Source organism: Gopherus evgoodei, chromosome 11 (genome assembly GCF_007399415.2).
Source record: "Gopherus evgoodei ecotype Sinaloan lineage chromosome 11, rGopEvg1_v1.p, whole genome shotgun sequence".
In the NCBI taxonomy this organism is placed as follows: domain Eukaryota; kingdom Metazoa; phylum Chordata; order Testudines; family Testudinidae; genus Gopherus; species Gopherus evgoodei.
The window spans coordinates 73,142,473-73,165,053 of NC_044332.1; the positions used below are offsets into that span (position 1 = coordinate 73,142,473).

General features: G+C 43.9%; 1 protein-coding gene across 1 annotated transcript in view; it reads right to left on the reverse strand.

Annotated features, from left to right (window-relative positions):
• The window catches only part of MRAS (muscle RAS oncogene homolog), a 60,880-nt gene extending 40,055 nt beyond the window's left edge, over window positions 1-20,825 (reverse strand). Inside the window, exon 1 of the mRNA XM_030580770.1 lies at window positions 20,485-20,825. The gene's annotated coding sequence lies outside the window, so the exon portion shown is untranslated. The remainder of the gene's footprint in view (window positions 1-20,484) is intronic.
• Window positions 20,826-22,581: the final 1,756 nt, after the last annotated feature.

The following is a 22,581-nucleotide window of genomic DNA, read 5'->3' on the forward strand; positions in this document are numbered from 1 at the left end:
ATTCAGGCTGACTTACTCGCTTGTGTTGGTAAAACACACAGGTAGAATGTGCAGACTGGGAAGGAAGTGGGAGACGTGAGGCACTGCAAGGAAGAAAGAATCTGCAGCTGGTGTGACAAAAGTATGAAGCATGCCCAATTTTTTTCTTTACTGTCTGAGTTCAAAGCAGCATGTGATAGTAAACTGAGTGGTGATAATCTTATAATACAAATTTATTCCAGAGGATCCAAAAGCACTTTACAAAATGATGAGCCAGATCCTCAGCTGGTGTAAGTCAGCTTACCTCAGCTCTGATTCTGGTTTCACAGAGTTGGCATCTAAAGTCAAGATCAAAACTAAGCCCCTTGTCTTGCTGTTAAAGTGACTGCAATTAAGATCCAGACTTCGACAGAGAAGCTCTGCATGACCATGAATTTACAGTATCCATAGTAACATGCAGTGTTGGAATTGCTTATTCCAGTTATGAAACCTTGAGAAAACTGCAGCTGGTCTCCATGGTGTCCAACCAGTTCACTTCCTTCCTTCAGCTCTCGCTGAAAACGACACCCACGGCAGGGAACTCGTTCTTGAGCAGTGCCACAGCAGGGTGTTTGAGTTGGACTACTTATAGCTGAAACTATATGTAAATCTCAATGGTGTTTTATAGGAATTGAGATTGAGCTGCCTGTGGCCAAGGAATTTACTGACTATTGACTTGCTTTGATTTGTAGAAAGCTGCTGTCACATGCTCTTGGTGAACAATTTCACTAAACAGACATTCCTCCACAGCTCCAAATTGGACCAGTATCAACAGCAAAGTCCTGCCAACTCCTCCAGACGTCATGACTAATAACTCTTCCCCTACCCACAGCTCACCTGTACCAACTCCTTAACTCAATGCTTCCCCAGAACCCTAACAGGCAAGTTTTGCAGCATGTCCCAAAGGCCAGAACTCTGGCTGCGTTAGATTGAGGAGAAAGTAAATTCCAAAGCTTGTGCTGGTGCAAAAGCACCCCAGCACCTCCTGTTCTATGCAGTTAGCTGAAGCACTTGAGATTACCTTCACCAGATGTAGCAGTCACCACCTGACGCATCAAGAGAGGACAACCAGGAACTCAACTATTTGGGTCTTTATAGATCACAACCAACCCTTTGACTCATACCCAAAAAGGAACTGGGAGCTAGTGCAGACTACTGAGCACAGGAGAAGCTACATCATGAGAGTTAGGCCAGTCAAGATTAGGCAGACTCCAAGAACTACCTTTTTGTCAGTTTGAACCTTCTGGGTCTGTTTACCTTTTCAGATACATGTGAAATAACTGCCAACACGTAGTTACAAAAGTAGGGCAATTGACAAATGGCTCCGAGAACTGGGTTTCACTTGTACTATGGGTCTGCTGCTCTACCAGTGCCCCAACAGAACCTCACACAGATATAGTGCAAAAGGTGGACATGCTATGCTAACTGCTTTAAAGAGAGATGTTAGAAGTGATTACTGGTACAGGCAACTCCTCCAGAAGTAGAGCTACTGAAGGCCTTCAGCATCAGAGTGAAGATTAATACTCAGATTTCTTAGTGAGAATATCCTATCAGGTGCTGAATGCCCTGAACTCCCATTGGCTTCCATGGGACTTGATGGAGCTCAGTTCTTGGCAAGACCAGGCAGGTGAACTGCAGGCATTTCCTTTTGGAGCAGGGATCCAAGCAGAATTGGGATGTGCCTCTCATGGCTTCTATTAATTTAAAGGTCTCCCCCAGCAGGAACCAAATCAGGCTTTAAAAGTAAAATTCTCTCTCATCAATAAAGGTCTTCAGCGGAACAGATTTAAAACCTTGGGCTGAAATCAAACACAATTGTTGCAATGGGTACCACAGCTCCCAGGCCTACTGTCCCCTGAGAAGTGGCCTGCCCTTTCAGGACCTCATACAGGCTGAGAGAGTTTTATACTCTGGGGGACAGAACCCCATCCACTTTCTGTGCCAGCTAGACCTTTCTAGCTCAGGTTGAACAAAAGATCACAACACCTCTCAGATTGACTGTAAGAGAGGGGTGTAATGCGCTTGAGATTCACACAAAAGGCAGCTGCTGCCTGATGAGCACTTAGTAGTTATTTCAGGAAACACAAAATTATAGCCTGAATAATAAACCCCCTGCACCCCCCAAAGTCACTGAAAATTACTCGAGTAGGCGTTTCTCTCTCTGGCTTCCCTCTTTCCACTGCAAATTCTTAAGTGACAACAGGCAGCTGGAGCCCCTACTAAAGCACGGAGCTGTAACAAATGGCTGCATCTCTCTTGCCAAACTGGATCTGAATGCTCAGATTTATTTACTCAACGAGGGTGTCTTTTGGTACAGGTCCAATACAGAGCAGCAAGTATCAGTCACCTTACTGACAAGCATCAACTGATATTACTCTTCCTTCAAGCTCAGCGTATTTAATCCTCAGCACTTCTCTTTGAGCTGTAGTTCTTCTCAAAATGCAAAAGAAAATCTGAGTCTAGGCAGACGTTTCCAGATACTGGGGACAAAACAGGCCACATTTTTATACGTAGGTGTCCATATTTTTAGGCAATTAACTCACAGCTTTGGCTCATCTCTTTTTAAAAAAAAAAAAAAAAAAAAAAAAAAAAAAAAAAGAGCCAGCAACTTTCTAGGAATGTAGCTGGTGGCACTGGAGGGCTAAACCAAAAGCACTCTCTCAGCATAAAATTGGTCTTTGTTATAACTAAATGACTTATTTGGGATTGTTTCTACTAGAAGTTGTACTGAACTCTGCATCAGAGATAAAGGAAAACTCCCTGTACATTACAGCAGACAGGGTTTGAGGAAAATGCATCTCTCTCTTACTCTTAATTCCCCTTCACTCCTTGTGCATTTAGCTACAACATGGAAAATCGCTTCCCTTACTAATTTATTTCTGATCGGAAGTATAAAGGCATGACAGAAAGCCCACTTTTGCTCTTAAATTCTTTACCACTGAAGCCAGAGATGCCTGTATTATGTTATCATGGAAATACTGAAACTGAACTAAACATTCTGTAGAAAGAAATCAGATATCTGAGATGTTCACCGGCCCTGCCCATACAGAAATAATAGAAAGAACAAATCTGCACAGGAGGAAATGCCTTGGAATTCCAATGACTACCCTTCCTGTTAAGTACAATCCCTGGAAATTGGCAACTTCCCGCTTACACATCAGAGCTCACTGACACGCCAATGAACCCCCCGGAATCCACCACTATTGGCTACTTCATCTAGTCTCTTAAATAAATCCAGGAGACTCTAAAGCAGGGGTTCCAAAACTTGGTTCGTGGCTTGTTCAGGGTAAGCCCTTGGCAGGCCGTGAGATGCTTTGTTTACCTGAGTGTCCGCAGGTACGGCCAGTTGCAGCTCCCAGTAGCTGTGGTTCATTGTTCCCGGCCAATGGGAGCTGGGGGAAGTGGTGGCCTGGCCTGTGCCGCTTCCCTCAATAACCTGCACACCTGGAAGAGGAGGTGAAAGGGTTTGACAGCTGGGGGGAGACTGGGTATCTCAGATGGAGACGAGGGTATGAGAGTCTTGCAAAGAATACAGTAGGTGATGGAGTTCTGATTTCCTGTGGAAAGGGTGGGGTAGGAAGGAGATGGAGCAGACAGCGGTGTTTCCAACGGGCCTCAGTGACAGATTCTGGCCATATGGATCCGACAGGTTTCTTTGCATAAATATGCTTTTCCCTGCCAGAAGTGCAGGTACTGTATAATGCCCCATATTCCCAATCTCCACTTCAGCTCCCCCTTCCCCTACCTAAGGTGTATGTGAAGAGACAAGAGTCCACTAACCTCACAAGACAGCAGACATGGACAAAATGCCAAGGTATTTGCTCCTTTAGGCCCTGATCCAAAACTAATTTTAAGTCAATGGGAGTCTTCCCATTGGACTTCAAAAATCAGGCCCTCAGGTTGCATGAAGCAATAGGCACCACTAGGGCTAGCGAAACGAGCCCTTTTCTTGTCAGAGATTGAATTGACTCATGCAGATCTCAAAAAACTGAGCAAAAACCAAACCAGGATCATTTTTAGCCCTTCTGAGTTTAATTGTTAGGAAAAGCCTTTGAAGGCCAAAAGTGCCAGGTCAGTACTGAAATGGCACCCATGCCATTCTGAGTAACAGTGGCTAGCAACTGCACATGCCAACTGTCTGTGTTCAACTGAAGATACACTTTTCATGCTGACCTTACATTCTCCCCCATTCATATTATTTTTATATATATATATATATATATATTTATATATATATATATATATATACACACACACACACACACACACACACACACACACACACACACACACAAACACAATCCCCAAATACCATAGGGACTTTGGTTATACATAAGCGTATCCTAAAGGCTCTGGATTAAATCCTAGTCCCACTCACATCATGGCAGAATTGCCATTAAACATCAACTGAGCTGGGATTTTACCCTCAGTTTTTTGCAGTGCCATGTAGATCATCAAAACCTTTGCCTCCATTGGCCTTTCCTTTGCAGCTGTCCTGTGACTGATGTGTGAATCTCGGGGGGAGACAGGCAGAATTATAGCCAGGGAGATGTAAATTCAAGCCAGCTTTTTGCAGTCAACAGGGAACAACCAGCAGTGACAGAAACAAGCCAGTGACTGACTGGTTAAGAGGGCAACAGACATGATCATCTTCTTATGGCAGAGGATGTGTGTGGAAGAACCTAACTGGTGTTAGCAGCTCTGCAGGGAGTGGAAGAGTAGAGAACAGAGGCAACTAAGCTGTTGGGGGTGGGGAATTCACAGATCCCAGTGAGGGGTGGGTAAACACATGTTTTACAAAAAAAATTAACTGCATGTTTATTATCCAGAACAATAGATACCTTCCCTGGGTGTGCTGTCAACACCCCCTGACCCAGCCTTCCTTTTCCCCTGGCTACATACCCAGGTGGAGAGGTGTTCCTCGTAAAGTGACCTGTGGCAGGACCTGCTGAATTTGACTTTACACTGCATTGTTATCTACCATTGTTCAGCTCCTCAGTGGCCCTTTGCTGTGTGGTCTCACAGATACTGTGTAGTGCTCAGGAGGGACTAGATTGGGACCTGTGTCCATTTTGGGCAGGTTCCACACCTCCAGGAGGACAGTCACAGTAAGATACAAGCCTGTTTTACCCAGAATCCCTCCCCTTGCATCTTAACGGTGCATTTGGCTTTGCACTCTCGCTCCACACGGCTCGAACTACCAAACTGAAATGTCTTTACACTTCTGCAGAATTATTGCTGTACAGTTAAGGAGTGACATGGGCCCTTTTCACACCAATTTTGCACTCTTTCACAGCCGCAAAGAATTAACAGCAGATGCGCAGCACAGGGCTCACTTCCCCCTTGGATGATGGGTCATATTAGAGATGGGTGAACCATGTGGAGTCTAGCTTTTCTTTTCTGGGTGGTGGGAAGGGGGATTGCGAAACTAGTTCCAAAACAGTCAACTTGTTGAATCAGCTTTAGAGAGCTGTGTACCAACACCACACACTCTAGCCCTGGTGAATGCTGCTGTCTATATTAACTGATGTGTATAAGCACTTGCAGACAAGAATGTTTCACCCTATCCCTTTTTGTACAATCCCACTGACTTGTTCTGCATTCCTCCTCACTCTCTACTCAGTTTAAGGTCTCACAGGGCTGCTTACAGGCTGCAGGGCCACCTAGAATTCCTGTAGCAGCATGTGCAATGCTGCTCCCTTCCCTCCTGCCATACCAGGATCTATAAGGAGGGACCACGTAGGGCAGCTTATGTCAAGTGTATAGAGCTCCTAAGCCAAGGTGAACATAGAATCATAGATGGAAGAGACCTCAGGAGGTAATCTAGTCCAACCCCCTGCTCAAAGCAGGACCAAACACCCACTAAATCATCCCAGCCAAGGCTTTGTCAAGCCTGACCTTAAAACTTCTAAGGATGGAGATTCCACCACCTCCCTAGGTAACCCATTCCAGTGCTTCACCACCCTCCTAGTGAAATAGTGTTTCCTAATATCCAACCTAGACCTCCCCACTGCAACTTGAAACTATCGCTCCTTGTTCTGTCATCTGCCGCCACTGAGAACAGTCTACTTCCATCCTCTTTGGAAGCCCCCTTCTGGTAGTTGAAGGCTGCTATCAGATTTCCCCTCAATCTTCCCTGAAGGGGATGGGGAAGGAGGGCTGAAATGAGGGCGGGAGGGAGAGAGACATGAATGGCATAACCCTTTGAAATAGTCTCCAGGATCCATCTATCAGAGGTGATATTCTCTTAACTGCTCTGAAAGAGGGCCAAGAACTGCTGAAGGATCATGACAGGTATGGAGACGGCAGGCTGATGTTGCAAGTTATACTTGGTCAGGCCCTCAACCACTTGTCAAAAGTGCTTAGAAGAGGTGCTCTGAGAAGTTGTGGATTCGGGTGCAGACTGCTTCTGCTTTTGAGCCCTGGTCCTCTCACGCTGCTGCTTGTAAGAGCACGGCGATGGTGGGTATTGAGGAGGTTGTGACTTGTGGTGGGGCTGAGAGGTACATCTTCTCTTCAGTCCCACAGTGTGGTTTCCTAGGCTATGATTATCTTTTACAGTCCCCCTCCTCCACACCTTGCACTTGAATGGGACGCAGAATTATCCCTAAACTTTCTGTAAACACAACTGGTGAGTGGGTGTGAAGTTAGATAAATGGATAGGCAGAATTTATCTATAATTCAAATGTTGATTGAGGACACGGTGGTTTCCCCATATTCTGAAAATATACATGCTGTTTTCACGGCATTCGACTGCTGTGGTCTTCCATACAGTTCCAAGTTCTATTTTCTAGGCATTTGCTCAACTCCTGTACTTTATGTCACATCAGTGTAGAGTTCCCCTACAGAATCCCAGGATCTAATTCTGGTAGATATCTGGGACCTCTGCAGTCACTCTTTCCCGGCTAAGCCCTGCAAACTGCAAGTGCCCTCTGCTATGTGCATTATGGCTACCATCTGGCTTCCATCCTTGCGCTCCCTTCCAGAGGGAGCAGGACCTCTTGATGGGGTAGCCATGCCTTGACGCTCAGCCATTTAAGAGGTGCTAATGCAACTTCAGCTTAACTGCTAAAAATCACTTTAAAGTAATGGAGTTTAAAATCATGGCTCAGGTCTCCCCTCTTGCCTTATGCACGAACCCCACTGCACCTGCAAGAAGAGACTTATAAATGCAGGAGTCAGTGTAGCAGAGTGGACAGTTTTTCCTTAGTTTGAATGACTGTTCTTAACAAACAAGGTCAATAATCGGGCATTGCAATATGTTTTCTAATTATTTTATTACTTCTCGCTGTCTATGCTTTGCTCATGCATATTCTGAGTTTTCTATTAATGATTTATTGAAGCTGGGAAGACAAGGTGGGTGAACCAATATCTTTTATTGGACCAATGTCTATTGGCCAAAGAGAAAACCTTTTGAGTGCCACAGAGTTTGAAAGCTTGTCTCTTTCACAAGCAGAAATCGAGCCAATAAAAAGATACTGCCTCATCTAAGTTCTCTCTAATATCCTGGGACAAACATTCCTACAAACAGTGCAAACAATTATGAAACTGCGGTGTCATGACACGAGACGATAGAAGTCCAAGATTAATACACTTTAGAAATACGCATGATAGGCCTGATTTGTAGGGGATACAGTTTCACTAAAGAGATCCACTACGAGAAAAAAAAGAAAAGAAAAAACCAAAGAGTAGAAATCCTAAGTCACCACCACATCACTCCTCTTAAAGCTATCCATATTGTATGCCTCAACCAGAGTTGTTCAAATCATTTGCCACATCTCACTACTTTTCTGTTAACACTTTCATTATAAGCTGTGGTTTGGCAGAGATGGTTTTGACAGTCAGCGAGTGAGTTTAGATAGTTCCACTTGATGAATTACTTTGGGCATAAATTATTCTTAAGGCAATAAAGTCACCTAAGGCACTGACATTCCAGATTCAACCCAGAACACATGAGAGTCTAGAAACAGCAGCACAGCTCCAAACTTCATCAGTTACATAATCACTTCACAGAGATTCTTATAGCTATACGCAAAAAAAAACAAAACCCCAAAAACCAACCAGTCTCATCTTAAGAACCCCCTCCATTCTCACAGCCACTAAGCATCTTCCACACTGAACAATCTAATTCTTCTGCTTTTGCTCCATGAGTGAGTCCAAGGTGTGGTTGTCCAATTAGTTTAATACACTACAAAAATAAACTTCTCCAGCATCAGATGCTTGTCTCGGAAGTGCTCAGCCCACCCCAGACGCTGCATACCAGAGAGGAAGCCTCAAGTCTCATCATCTGATGAGGTTCAACAAGGACTAGTGCAGAGTCCTGCACTTAGGAAGGAAGAATCCCATACACTGCTACAGGCTGGGGACCGACTGGCTAAGCAGCAATTCTGCAGAAAGCCACCTTGGGATTACAGTGGACGAGAAGCTGGATATGGAGTCAGCAGCGTGCCCTTGTAGGAGCGTACTAGCAGATTGAGGGGAAGTGAATTATTCCCCTCTTTTGGCACTGGTGAGGCTACACCTGGAGTACTGCATCCAGTTTTGGTCCCCTCACTACTGAAGAGATGTGGACAAATTGGAGAGAGTCCAGTGGAGGGCAACAAAAATGATTAGGGAGCTGGGGCACATGACTTATGAGGAGAGGTTGAGGGAACTGGGCTTTTTTAGTCTGTAGAATGGAAGAGTGAGACAGGACTTGATAGCTGCTTTCAACTACCTGAAGGGGGGTTCCAAAGAGGATGGAGCTCGGCCATTTCAGTGGTGGAGGATGACAGAACAAGAAGCCATGGTCTCAAGTTGCGGTGAGGGAGGTCTAAGTTGGAGATGAGGAAACATTATTTCACTAGGGGGCGGGGGGTGGGGGGGAGAAGGAGAGGACTTTATTAGCTGTGTCAGGGACCTTTCTAGGAAGGTCAGAAGATTTGTAGTTAAAGCACCAATATAAGCACTGTTTAAGAAGGGACACAGTCATCCTGATTTGGTCCTTACCCCATTTAGTTGCCTTAGAAAGCAGTGGCATCACTGGAGTATTCTACACATAGTATATTATCCATATACACAAGTCCCAGCCATGCTGCGTGGAATTCACCTTCATTTAACCATCGGTATGAAACATTTCCTGAACAACTGGCAGCATCACTTTGATCACTGCATCAAGTAGAACTGGACACCACAAAAACAGGAATGCTGCATTAAAAAAAAAAATTCCATTGGCTTCCTTCTGACAGTCAGTGATCTTATGCGAGGAATCAAAGGTGGATGGGTATCCCAGAATACTAAAGTCTTTCAAAAGTCACCCAGATCCTTGCCTTTTGATGAGGCATCATACTTAAGAATGGCCATACTGAGACAGACCAAAAGGTCCATATAGCTCAGTATCCTGTCTTCCGACAGTGGCCAATGCCAGGTGCCACAGAGGGAATGAACAGAACAGGCAATCATCAAGTGATCCATCCCGTGTCCCATTCCCAGCTTCTGGCAAACAGAGGCTAGGGACACCATCCCTGCCCATCCTGGCTAATAGCCGTCGATGGACCTATCCTCCATGAACTTACTTAGTTCTTTTTGAACCCTGTTATAGTCTTGGCCTTCACAACATCCTCTGGCAAGGAGTTCCACAGACTGACTGTGTTGTGTGGAAAAAATACTTCCTTTTGTTTGTTTTAAACTTGCTGCCTGTTCATTTCACTTGACTACCCCTAGTTTTTGTGTTATGAAAACTTGCTGAACAAGCTGGTATTCCTCTTCTAAACAAGCTTCATTGCTTTAATTCTCATGAGTTTTAAGTACTCGTGGTTAACTCCTCAGTGGAATGTTTCACTGAACCATATTTAGACTTTGTCTTCATTACACCTTTATTTTTTATGCAGTTTTTCCACAGGATAACTAACACGTTAACTATCCCACTGTAAAATCCTAGCAGAGAAAAAAAGTATCTGTAGTTTTATTATGAGGTAGATTAGGCAAGGACCACCATGCGCCGGTGTATAACGGGTCCTAGCTATCTTTTAAAAAAAAAAAAAAAAAAAAAAAGTAAAGGTCCCTTGTCTCCACTAGGATTTTACAGTGGGACAGCTAATATGGTAATCTCTCACTGGGAAAGAAAAATCAAACACTTTTTTGCAGTGAAGTGTCTTGGCTTCCATCATTTGGCCTAAGGTGTCTCTCCAGGTAAGGATCCTACTGTGCTTTGTATTCTTTCTGTGCTAAATCTTGAGGTCAACAAGAGTTTTGACACTGAATTCAATGGAACTCCGAATTTTCTCTCCTCAAGGACTCCCACTGCACTCACAGACTTTTTGTGTGTGCGTGCGCACAGGCTTTGACAAGGTCTCAAGAACACAGCCAAGATCTGCCTTAGTCTCAATCTTATCAGTTGAAAGAACTATAACCAGTGCTATTTTTTTTTACCATGACCATGTGAGCCATAAAACATAAAGCTGGTTTGACAACAACATCTTGATAAGTTTCTGGATATACAATTCTTTCTATTAAAAAGCACAGAAGCATAATAGTGATGGTACAAATTCCAGATGCCTTTTATAAACCCAAAATCAGGGCTGCTAAGGGACAGGATTATTTCCTGCCACAGCATGTTTCAGTTTAACCACTGCAACCCTCAGCATTTGTGGGTCCATGTTCTTTTACCACATGCAAGCATTGCCTGAATTCAGTATACACCCAGTCTTAAGGAAGGGGAAAATGACAGTTCAGTCAGTTAGTTCTGCTCACTGTGCCAACTTCTCCATATTTAAAATTAGAAGCTCTTTAATTCATTGGCTTCTAAACAGTGTTTGGTGCACAGTAACCCAGGGATATTTTGCTGTAATTCATAATCATCTCATTAGCCAGTTTCCCACAGTCTCAGTCACAGCTATCAGAAAGTATTTTTAAAAATTGTATCAAAAGATGACTTTCAAATTGGATGTGTTATCAACTTATAGGGGCTCTGCTCATAGACTGAGGCACCAGCCAGCCTCTGTGCCTCAGTTTCCCCATTTGTAAAGTGAGGCTAATGATCCTGACTGCCTTCATAAAACACTTTGAGACCTGCTGATGAGAAGCATTACATCAGAACTGTGCAATATTATAGTCACACTTCATAGCCCCAACCCTCAAACAACTCCAGTGGCTCCTCATTCATTTAAAGATCCTGGTCAACATTAGCAATTTTGGGGGGGAAATTTTATTGTTTCATATTAATTGCATATGTACAATCCACATCCCTCCCACTCTTGGTTTTAAAAGCCTTTCCAAGATTGCTTACTCTGACTACCTCATCTTTTTCTCCACTCCCCACTGTTCATCTGGGCTCTTCATCTGTCTTTGTAAGTCTCCCCAAGCTCATTTCATCTGGCACAGTCATGCTTCATCTACCTTGTAGATTGTAAAGGCCACAAGGGGCCATTATGGTCATCTTGTCTGATCTCCTGCATGACACATGCCAGAGAATTCCACCCAGTGATTTCTACAGTGGGAGGAATTATTCTTCCCAAGTCGTAAGGGAACAGACCCTTCATCCAGTCTAAATTCAAAACATTTTCTCCTTTGCTTTTACATCCTAATGTTTCTCTCCCTTTGTTATTTGCCTCCAAGTCTGCAGAGCATATTGCGATACGGACACCCTACAAAATAAGTCTGCTTTGCTTTTCTCATCAAGGGTATGTCTACACAGCAGCTGGGAGGTGGAATTCCCAGCGCAAACAGACACACAGACCCTAGCTTTGCTCATGCTAGTGCACAAAAAATAGCAATGTAGCTGCAGTGGCTCCGGCTAGCTGCCCGAGTGTGTATTTAGGACTTTGGAAGAGGTTATGCTGGGGCAGCTAGACTGAGATATCTTGTCTGCCATGCTGCTATTTTTAGTGTACCCTAGCTTGGGGGTACATCTCCCTGAGCTGGCAATTACCCCCTTCCTCTCACAATCTGCTACAAAGCCATAATCTCAAGAGAAGACTTTCTTGTGGGTCTAAATTATCTTAAATTCTGCATCATGTCATGTTATTTTACCTTCACCATTTTAAAATATAGGGAAAATGGGTTGTCAGGGACATTAATGAGAGAATAGGCAGAAATTGCTCTGCTATTTAATCATTCAAATCCCAAACACTTAAATGGTTTTGCATAACTGCAAGAAGCAGCTACACAGACTCAGACTTAAGGCCAGAAGGGACCATCATGATCATCTAGTCTGACCTCCCACACGCTGCAGGCCACAGAACCTCCCCTCTGCTGGAGTCTCAGAGCCGGGGCACCAGCCAGAGCCAGCCAGAATATCTACACTGCTAATTTATAGCCCTGCAGCCCAAGCCAGCTGACCCAGCCTCGGAGACTTGGTGCCACGGGGTTTTTTTTAACCGTAGTGTAGACATGCTCTTAGTGTCGCTGTTTCAGTTCCCTAGCTATAAAAAGTAGGACAGTAGCACTTCCCTATTTCACAAGGGTGTCCTGCGTATAAATCCATTAAAGATTGTGAAGTGCTCAGCTGTTATGGTAACGGAAGCCAAGTAAGTACTTGAGATCAGTATTAAAAGAAAAGAAATTGAAGTCTTACCTATCCAAAACGTGATTACAGAACTCTTGCAAATACATCGATTTCCACTGTTAACTGCATTTGGATTGATGATTTGAGAATTAACTACTACTAAAACAGAGATCTATTTTCAAACTACGGGAAGCCACAACACTGGTTCTCTTTGGAGAAATGCTTCATTTAGCTCTGTCTGCGATGCTAGCCGAGATATCAATCATCATGATAATTGTCTTTTTTAAGTAGCTTAAGAATGTTTCCATACATCTTCCAGTCAGGGTTATGGACAAAGAACAAGTTCCACTGCAGCTGTTTCAGCAAGTTAAAGAATGGCCATTGCTTGCTTCTCAGACCTGTCTAGCAAGATTATCTATGGTAGCCATGTTTTTTTTTTAAAGTCTGTTATTTTCAACCCTTTCAGCCATTATCTGGAAAGGGGCGCACCCAGGTTTATCTTGGAATAGAGAATTTAAAGAAACTAAGTCATAATAAATCTTCTGGGTACATGTTTTCAGAAGTACTAAGGCCCAGCTCCTCAAAGGGACTTAAGTCAATGGGAAATTGAAATCAGTGCATCACTGAAACCAATAGGAGTTAGGCACCTAAATACCTTGTAAGATCTGCATCCAAGTGACTTTGAAGCCTGATTTCCCATTTCAAAATGGACTTAGGGTTTTAGGCTCAAATCCCAAAGAAACATAAGCATATGTTTTGAACATGTTATCCTTTACAATTAAGCAATCAAGGTTTTTTTTTTTTTTTAAAGTTAGATTATTTATATCATCAGACTAACAACAAGCAGTTGATAAATGAGTTTTTAAACTCAGGAACCTATTCTCTTCTTACTTCCATTGGAGTAAATCAGGAGTTATACTACTGAAGTTTGTTACATCAATATAACTCAGAGTAGAATTGGACACATATAACAGGTCAGATCCTCAGTGTAACTCAGCATAGCTGAATTTGACTCCCCCCTCATTCAGTTTAAATTAGTGCAACCCCTTTTACTTCAATGGAACTTCAGCAGTTTACACCAGCTGAGGATCTGGTCCATCATGCTTTAATCAGAGAGATTCCAATTGCCAGTTAATTTGATAAAGAGACAGAGGATCCCTAAACACCCCAGCCATGCTCTTTACTTAGTTTGAGACTAGATGCGTCTGGTTTGTATTTGGCAAGGAGAACCTCAGTTTACATCTGGCTGCTGCAGGAAGAGCTATCGGGGATCCAGCAGGAGACATTTTTCTATGGTTGTGAAAATCCTGGGCCCCTTCCATCCCAGGGATAAACACTCATCTCCTTGTTAACCTGAAGTACCAATATGAACATATTTGGAAGTGAGCTGCTGCATGACAGACTCTACGTGTCCAGACTCTGTAGCAATAAAAAAGGCTTCTATGATGAAAAATGATATTCACTGTATTGAGTTACACCTCAACTATTTGGAAAGAATTTAAAACAGACCTTTCAGGGTTTTTATGGTCACCGGCATTCTTATTTACAGAGCAAAAGATGAACTTGCAGGCCAGTTAGGGTATGTCTACACCACGAAATTAGGCCAATTTTATAGAAGTCGATTTTATACAGTCTATTGTGTATGTCCACACTAAGCGCATTAAGTCCGAGGAGTGCGTTCTCACTACTGTGGCTAGCATTGACTTACAGAGCAGTGCACTGTGGGTAGCTATCCCACGGTTCCTGCAGTCTCTGCTGCCCATTGGAATTCTGGGTTAAGCTCCCAATGCCTGATGGGGTAAAAACGTTGCTGCGAGTGGTTTTGGGTATATGTCGTCAGGCCCACCTCCCTCCCTCCTTCTGTGAAAGTAATGGCAGACAATCATCTCACGCCTTTTTTCCGGGGTCCCGTCCGCCAGATCTGCTCAGCCTGCTGCCTGCCTGGATGATCGGCACCTGAGGCAGGCAGTGGGCTGAGCGGGGCTGGCAGACGGAGCCCCAGACCGGCAGCAGGCTGAGCGGCTCAGCCTGCTGCTGGTCTGGGGCTCCATCCGCTGGCTCCCGCCAGCCAGGGTCCCGCTCAGCCCTGCTCAGCTGGTAGACCTCAGTGAGGTCGACCAGGGGTGCCTGGACAGACATGGCTATCCTTCTCTGAGCTTACCACACTGGCCAAACAGGAAAAGAAATTCAGAAGTTCCAGAGGCTTTTCCAGTGTACCTGGCTAGTGCATCTGAGTTCAAAGTGCTGTCCAGAGTGGTCACAATGGAGTGCTCTGGGATAGATTGGAGGCCAATACCATTGAATTGCGTCTACACTACCCCAAATTCAACCCGGCGATGTCAATTTCAGCACGAATCCCCTCGTCGGGGAGAAGTACAGAAATCGATTTTAAGAGCCCTGTAAGTTGACAAAAATGGCTGTGTCGTGTGGATGGGTGCAGGGTTAAATCGATCTAATGCTGCTAAATTCGACCTAAACACGTAGTGTAGAACAGGACATAGAGTCAGGCCATTTATATCCCCAAAACCAGAGCTGTGGCTTGGAACTGGAGTGAGGAGGCTACACAGGCATTGCATTTCCTGGGAAGCCAGCACAGTGCAGAGCTACATCACAGGGAGCTACTTAGAAAACTTCCATTTGAAGTCAACAAGCTAAGCTCCATGGTTCGTAATCAAGCAGTGGAGACAACGGCAATGGAAATTAAGGATGGCAGATTTTGGCCACAAGTTACCAAGGGACTAGTTTTCAGAAGTGCTGAGCGGCCACAATACAAGGGGAATTCTCTCCTGGCCATTTCTGTCGGGTGCAAAGCGGACACAGATGGGAGAAACCAGCCCCAAGAGTTTTGCTGCTGCTGCAGAGAGCAGAGGCTGACCACCATTTTGAAGGAAATGCTATAGTAAAAGCTATCCCGTGATTGATCTACCTTGTATATGTATATAGCCCCGTTTACTGCAGTATCTGAGCACCTCACAATTAATGTATTTATCTTCACAGCACCCCTGTGAGGTACGGAAGTGTTGTTATTCCCAGATGGAGAAATGAGGCACAGCAAAGCTAAAGCCCAGATTTTTAAAAAGGTATTTAGGTGTTGCGCCACTCAGCGTTGTAATGCCTAACTGATTTATGAGCCTACATTTCATGCTGAAGTGTCTAAACTTCTTTTGAAAATGAGAGTTGGGTGTTGCCATACTGAGGGTGGCAATGCCCAAGTACCTTTAAAAATCTGGGCCTAAGTAAGTTGTCCCAGGTCACCCAGGAAGTCTGATGGAGTAGGGAATTGAGCACAGGTCTCTCACCTACTAGGATAGTTCCCTAACCACTGGACCATCTTTCCTCAAATGAAACTGCTGCCAGCTCAATACATGTGAATGACTTGCCATCACTTACTGAAAAGATAAATTACACACAAATGCAGCCAATGTGAAAACAGATTACCCATAAAAAAAACAAACCAGTAAGCTATTTAAAAAAAAAAATCATCAATCAAGCTTTCTCCCAGCTCCCTCAATAGTTATCTCACTGGATCTCACCATAGTTATATCACCACCACCTGGCAGTGGACAGCTAGTCAGTTGTATCCCCATGCAGATTTTCCCTCCCCCCAGATTTTCCATCACTCCAGTTAGTTCGAATTCTCCAAATCCCCTGTGATCTATATTTCATTAACTTTTCAGTGCCTTAGACACTGAGAACAACAACTTGGATTTTTAAAAGGCCACTTTCAAGGTATGTTTCCATAAGTTTTTAGATCATTTCTCTTTCTCGGCCTTGTTTGTAATAACCTCCCGGAGACTTGAAAATGAATTCCTTATCAGAGTCTCTTTCCCACTCCCCCCTATACACTTTGTCATTACAGAGCGGCTTCTGAAGATACTCGTCTCATGTCATTGGTGTTATGGCCTCACTAATATTATTTGTATTACAGTTGTGTCAAGAGGCCCCACTGTACTAGGGGCTACATGTAGACATAGGAAAAGATAATTCCTTCCTCCCTGCAATCGAAATAGACAAGACAGAGAAAGATGTACCATGCAAGCAGAAGCTGGGGAAATAAGGCACAGAGAAATCAAATGAGTTAGCCAAGGTCACAATGAAAGTCTGTGGCAGAGGAAGGAAGTGTGCCCAAGTCTCCTGAGTCATAATCCAGAGCTTTAATCACAAAAACACAGCTTTCCCCTGAGAGCCACCGTTCTTTCTTCAGGATGGCAGAGTTCTTGGGTGCAAGAAAGCAGGCTAGATTGGGGAGAAGGTCCAACTGTTGGAGAGTTTCTCCTCGTTTCCCAATGGCTGGAACCAGTGGAGCGAACCTCACACAAGTGGGCTAGACCAATTAGATAAAATTCACAGAACATCAGATCCTGAGGAAAGATGGGCCGTTTTAAGAGGACGGCTGGGTCTGTGGTTAAAGCACTGAATTATGACTCAGGAGACTTGGTTTAACTTCCTGCCTTATTTAGCATGAAATTCATCCCTATGCACTGAGCTAGTGCAAAGGCACTATTTTGAGAGTTTAGGCGATGCCCAGGGCCTTGTGTGACCCCCACGATAGGGAGGTAGGAAAATAAAAGAAAGCAAAGGAAAGAAGAAAAGAAAAGGACATAGCAAACACCACAGGTTCCCTCACCACCCTCACAAAGACCTCCAAATGGACTGTGCAAACAGAATTATCAGCAGAGCAGAGTGTAAGCCCTGCTAGGCGTGACAGGGACTCCTCAGATCACCCCAGAATACTCTGTGGTTTGAAATAGCTGTGAAAGCTATCCCCGGTGTATAAAACCCATCTCTGTATTTTGTGCCAGAAAGTGCAAGGGAATCTAGGGCAAGATGCCAGTTATGATGATTCATTACACTCATTTGCACTACATTCATTTGGACTTACATCAATTGCTTCAGTGCCAGTTCCAGCACTAGTGCAGGTATGAGGCAGCAGTCCTGCCAGTTTGGAAGAGTAAAACATCTTCTCCTTCAGGTTTTATTTTAAAAACCGTTCATCTCTCTCCCCTCCCTCCACCCCCAAAATGTCAATGTATCTTTTTCAGTGCCAAGAGGAAAAAATCTCTTTTGGTTGCACTGCCAGTTTTTCTCCCTGCTTTTGCTAGGTTCAGTCCCTGTTTAAAAACAAAACAAAAACACCCTGTGAAAAAGAAAAGCTTTGTTTTTTTATTACTTTTGTCAAAATCTTGAGCTTGTGAAAATCCCCATCAAAAGCTCCAATAAATATAAACTGCCTTTCATATCATTCCAGAAAAATGGGCACTGTTGACTTCAGTGCAGTCACGCCCGAGATGAATTTAGCCCATTTTGCATAGTCAGGCTACACATGGTATTTTGTCGGATGCACTGGAGCGAAGGAAGAAGAAATTCAAATAATTAAGGGAAGAGTTATGAATAATAGCTGGTGCTGAACAGGTGTGTGTGTGTGTGTCTGTCTCATTTTTGCACCATTATTTAGATGGACATTGTCAGCTTTATGTTTTGGTAACCGAGTAATGGAGAAAGGGCTCTCAACAAAAAGCTGGATTCCTATTACACAGCATGGGCTCGATTTTTTTTGAAAATTATATTTTTTAAAATTTTCTCTGCAAAGGGTCTTTTCATCCAAAGAGTCTTTCTATCAAGGAACAAATTGATTGAGGCCTGCTTTTGCAATGGTGTCTCCTGTGCAAAATGGGCTTCAGGTTCGAGGCAACACAGAGGGGGAGCGTGCTTCCAAATACACACAAAAAAATAAAACAGCGAAAACTGATTATTGCAATCCCAGGCCCCAACCCTGCAATCAGATTGGTGTGGACAGCTCCTTGCTCCTATGCACGGTCCCATTGACTTCAGCCGCGCACTCTGCAAATACAAACATTCAGATCTGACCGCAAGAATGTTGCATTAGTTGTTACTCATAGCTATTGTATCAACAATATTTTCCAGATCTGACAAATATGATTTTCTTGTTGATAGTGCCCCTTAAAAGTTGCAATAAGCCTGGTATTAAAACTGTAACCTTAAAGGAGACCCAGTATAGTAATGGCCAAGATACTTAATATTAGGTAACCAAAGTTGAAGATTTTGGCCAACTGACTTTACACAGAGTAATGCTCCAGGATTAATGTTATTTATTTGCATTGCGGTAGTTCCTTGAGGACTCAGCCAGGGTCTCATTATGCTACAGACTGTATACACAAAAGCTTACAGTCTAAAGTTTACATCTTTCACCCTGGAACTGTTAGAAATGTATATATAAAATCATTAGAGTAACACTGACTGTTAATAAATCAGACTTATTCTGCTGCACGGCATGACCTGGTGATTAGAGCACAGGATGGGGAGTCTGCCATCCTGTGTTCTAATTCCAGCACTGATCTTTCCTGCCTCATCTTGAGATGAGGAGGCAACTTCTCTGTGCCTCAGTTTCTCAGTCTGTAAAATGGGGATTTACTACTTTTGCGAAGTAGAGCTCTTGGTGGATAGTAGTACAAAGTATCCTTACTAATTCACAACACCAGTGGTCACAGATACAAGCTGAAGTAGTTGGGGAGTTTTCGCCACAAGTTTCTAGAACTTTGTCCCATGGCAAATAAGAGGTAAAGCCAATTAGTTGTCTTATTAAATGTATTTCGCATTGTCTTTGGTAACAAAATGTTTCCATTATCTCTAATACAGAAGCTTCTGTATCTACAGATCCCAGTTAGTCTGGCAAACTACTCTGGGCTCTAGAACCAAGATACAAAATGAAAGGCTCCACTTTCCAGGCAGCTTTCAAATATATGCTATAGTCCAAAACCAGCTTAATACAAGCCAACGAAGTGGGGAATTTCAGAGATCTAGACATCTACATTCCATTAAAGTTAATGATACATAGGCATCCAAACCTCCTAGGCAGCTTTGAAAAAATGTAAGCCTGAACTTACTGGTTCACTCTTGTGTGAGAGACACTTAACAAAATAAGGTATTTAATTTACAGATTATCGCTAAGAATATCCTCCACCCCTCTGTACTTGGGCACTATCTTTGAATTTTCATTACAGATAATCAGACCCACTAGGCACACACTTCCCCTCCCCCCCCCTTTTAAAAAGGTGATCATGTCAACGGAAAACAAAGTAGCAAATGTTCAGTACTGTTGGAACAATTTTTATAGTTGGGGTGTTGAGAGCCACTGAACTAAACTGTAAACCCTGTATATGATGGAAACCACGTCAAGCCAGGGGGTGCTGCCACACCCCAGCAGCCCTAGTTCCAGCACCCCTGAAATATTTTTGAGAAGGTGACCCTTGAAGTTGTTGCCTCCAAAGCCACTATTGTGGAGAAGTCATTTCTTTCTGACACTGACTGTAGAAAAAGAGAAAGTGACATAGCCCAGGAATCTCTCTCCACGAAGGAGTCTATGAAACGTGGCTCATATCAAATCTGACCATATCTTGCTGGGAGTAAGAGAAAATAATGGAGAGTGCCATACGCTACAGCAAAGTTTGAGCTGGAAAGTATTGGTGTTTTAGAAAGAAAAACATCTTTAGACAGTTAAGAAACATTCCATGTATTGTCTCCCAACAGAGCTGTAATGCTTCACTGTCCTATCAAACCTCAGCTCACTTCTCTTTTTAAAAAGAAAGTGTTTTAACCCACCCCCAACCCCCCAGAACTGCAAGGGGAACTTCGACTTTTTTTTTTTTTTTTTGCTTCTAAACAGCAAGTTTGTTTATGACACTTTTCAAACACAACCACACACACACACACACCCCTCTTCAGACTCAATACAGGAGTGGATCACAACAGATCTGTCCATTTCACATAGTCCTACATGGAGAAGTATTCAAAGAAAGCTACACACGCCAGCCCCCCTGCCTTCCAACGGGAGGTAAAGAAGCAAAAGCAGCTGTCAGTTCAGTCTGCACAAGCCCAGCTGACAACCCAAGCTTTCTATAATAATGAAAGTGCTTAACAGGATTCAAGTACAACACTCAATGATCACAGTTCATTACACTCACCAAGCAGACCCAAGTCTTGTCCTGTCCCAAGGAAAGTGCCCTGTCTGGATCCAGCTGCTCCTTTCTCTCCTACAGTAGCCCCATGCCTTTGGAGACCCAGCAGTGCCTGAGAAGTGAGGCTCATTAGACCCCCACCACCATCCCTTTCAGTCTAATTGCCCCAGCTGCTCTTAAAGCTGCAGCAGTCTCTCTGCAGGCAGATTTACACTCCAACCATTCTTTATATTGCAATATCTGCGGCTAAAAATAGAACGGCTCTAAAGGGGGGGGCTGGGTGGGTTAGTTTCTAATTAGGCGGGCAAAATATCAGCTGTTTGGGGTCTTTTGGAAAGCGGCAGGGTGCTTCAGAGCCGCCAGCCCATCCCCTCTGGGGCCAGTCTAGTCGCGAGGGGCAAAGTTGCTCTTTAAATCTGGATCAGAAAAAGCAATGGACCCTCCCTTAGACAAATGGACTAGTCCGCCTAGGGTACTCCAGTGAGTTGGCTTTAAGGTGGACTGAGGGGTGGGAAATTTGGCAGTGGGACCTTAAGGCGTTTCTGGAGTGTGAGACCATTTCATTAGTCATCCAGAATCCAGACAGAGCTATTTACACACGGGCTTGTTCACTGGTTTTGTCACATAAATGAAGCGAATGGATTTTGTTAGCCCTAAGAATTTTCTACCTCCTCCAGCACAAAAGAAATGATTATTTGTTGAGCACAGTCTGAAACACCACTCTGAATTCACAGCAGGTGCTCTGCATTTCCAGGATTGAGCAGTGGCTGGTTCATCAGAACAAGATCTTGTGGAGTTAAGAATTGTTTTAAACTTACCAAGTTGATCACAGATACTGACGTTTTATATAATATAGCAGGCCTCCTCCTGACAGGAGTGGCAGGGATATTAACCTTTTGGTAACCCTGACCTACCTATTTGTCTAGGGCTGAGAAATCAAATCAGCTGGTTGTGTCACATCCTCATTATACTTATACCCATAGTGCTGAATGCTGCCAACCTCAGCCAACTACTGTGTTCCCAGGAAGTGGAGATCCGGGTCTTGTAAACGCCATCACACCCGAGTAGTCCTTTTCCCTTGCCTGGTCCTATTAAAGATGCTGAGATTTGTTGCATCAGTGAAGATGACTTGTGTGAATAAGTATCAGAGGGTAGCCGTGTTAGTCTGGATCTGTAAAAAGCAACAAAGAGCCCCATGACACCTTAAAGACTAGATGTATTGGAGCATAAGCTTTCATGGGTGACGAAGTGAGTATTCACCCACAAAAGCTTATGCTCCAATACATCTGTTAGTCTTTAAGGTGCTACAAGACTCTTTGTTGCTTTTGTGTGAATAAGGGTTTGTAGGATCAGGCTCTGACCTTGGGCCACAATTCAGCAAGATATTTTAACCCTACACCTAACTTTACATAGCTGAGTAGTGTCCTTGAGATTAGATACTTAAGTATCTTGCTGAGTCAGGGCCTGTCACTGAATTCAAGGGTTTGGTCTATGCCCAGCCTTTAACCAGTTTCCTGAGAGTAACACCTTTAGTATGACATGCCCCAAGGACCCACAATTCCACAAGGACAGGCTCATGGCCTCCAAGACTCTGAGACTGGACCTTTGGCACCGGCAAACCCTGTTTCTCTCCATGGCTCCTTGTTGCAAATCCAGCCAAGTCAGACTCCTGCAGGAGGCTGTTACTGTAGCCTTCAGGTGGCAGTGCTCTCTATACTGGCAGTGACACAGGCAGCCTTTTCCAAACAAGGTAGCCATTTATTAATCACCTGGCAGGCAGTATCGGGAAGTCCTTAGGTCAGCAAAGTGAGGCTGAAGTCAAGCCACCATCCACCTAAATCCAGGCATCCTAAAATGGTCTGATGGTCAGAGTTGCTGACTACTCACCACTCTCATTAACCTCAGACATCTCTTTTCTTTGAAATCCAGGCCACCCCGTAAGGATTTAGGAGCCTACCCTTAAGCCAGCCAAGTATGAAAGTGTTGGCTTAATTTGTCAAAGTCAAGAGGAGAACTCACATTTCCTGACTCCTGGGCTTTAGCAGTGATTGTTCCAATCAGACAGATGCCTCTCTTCATTCACATCACCCACATAAAATAAAA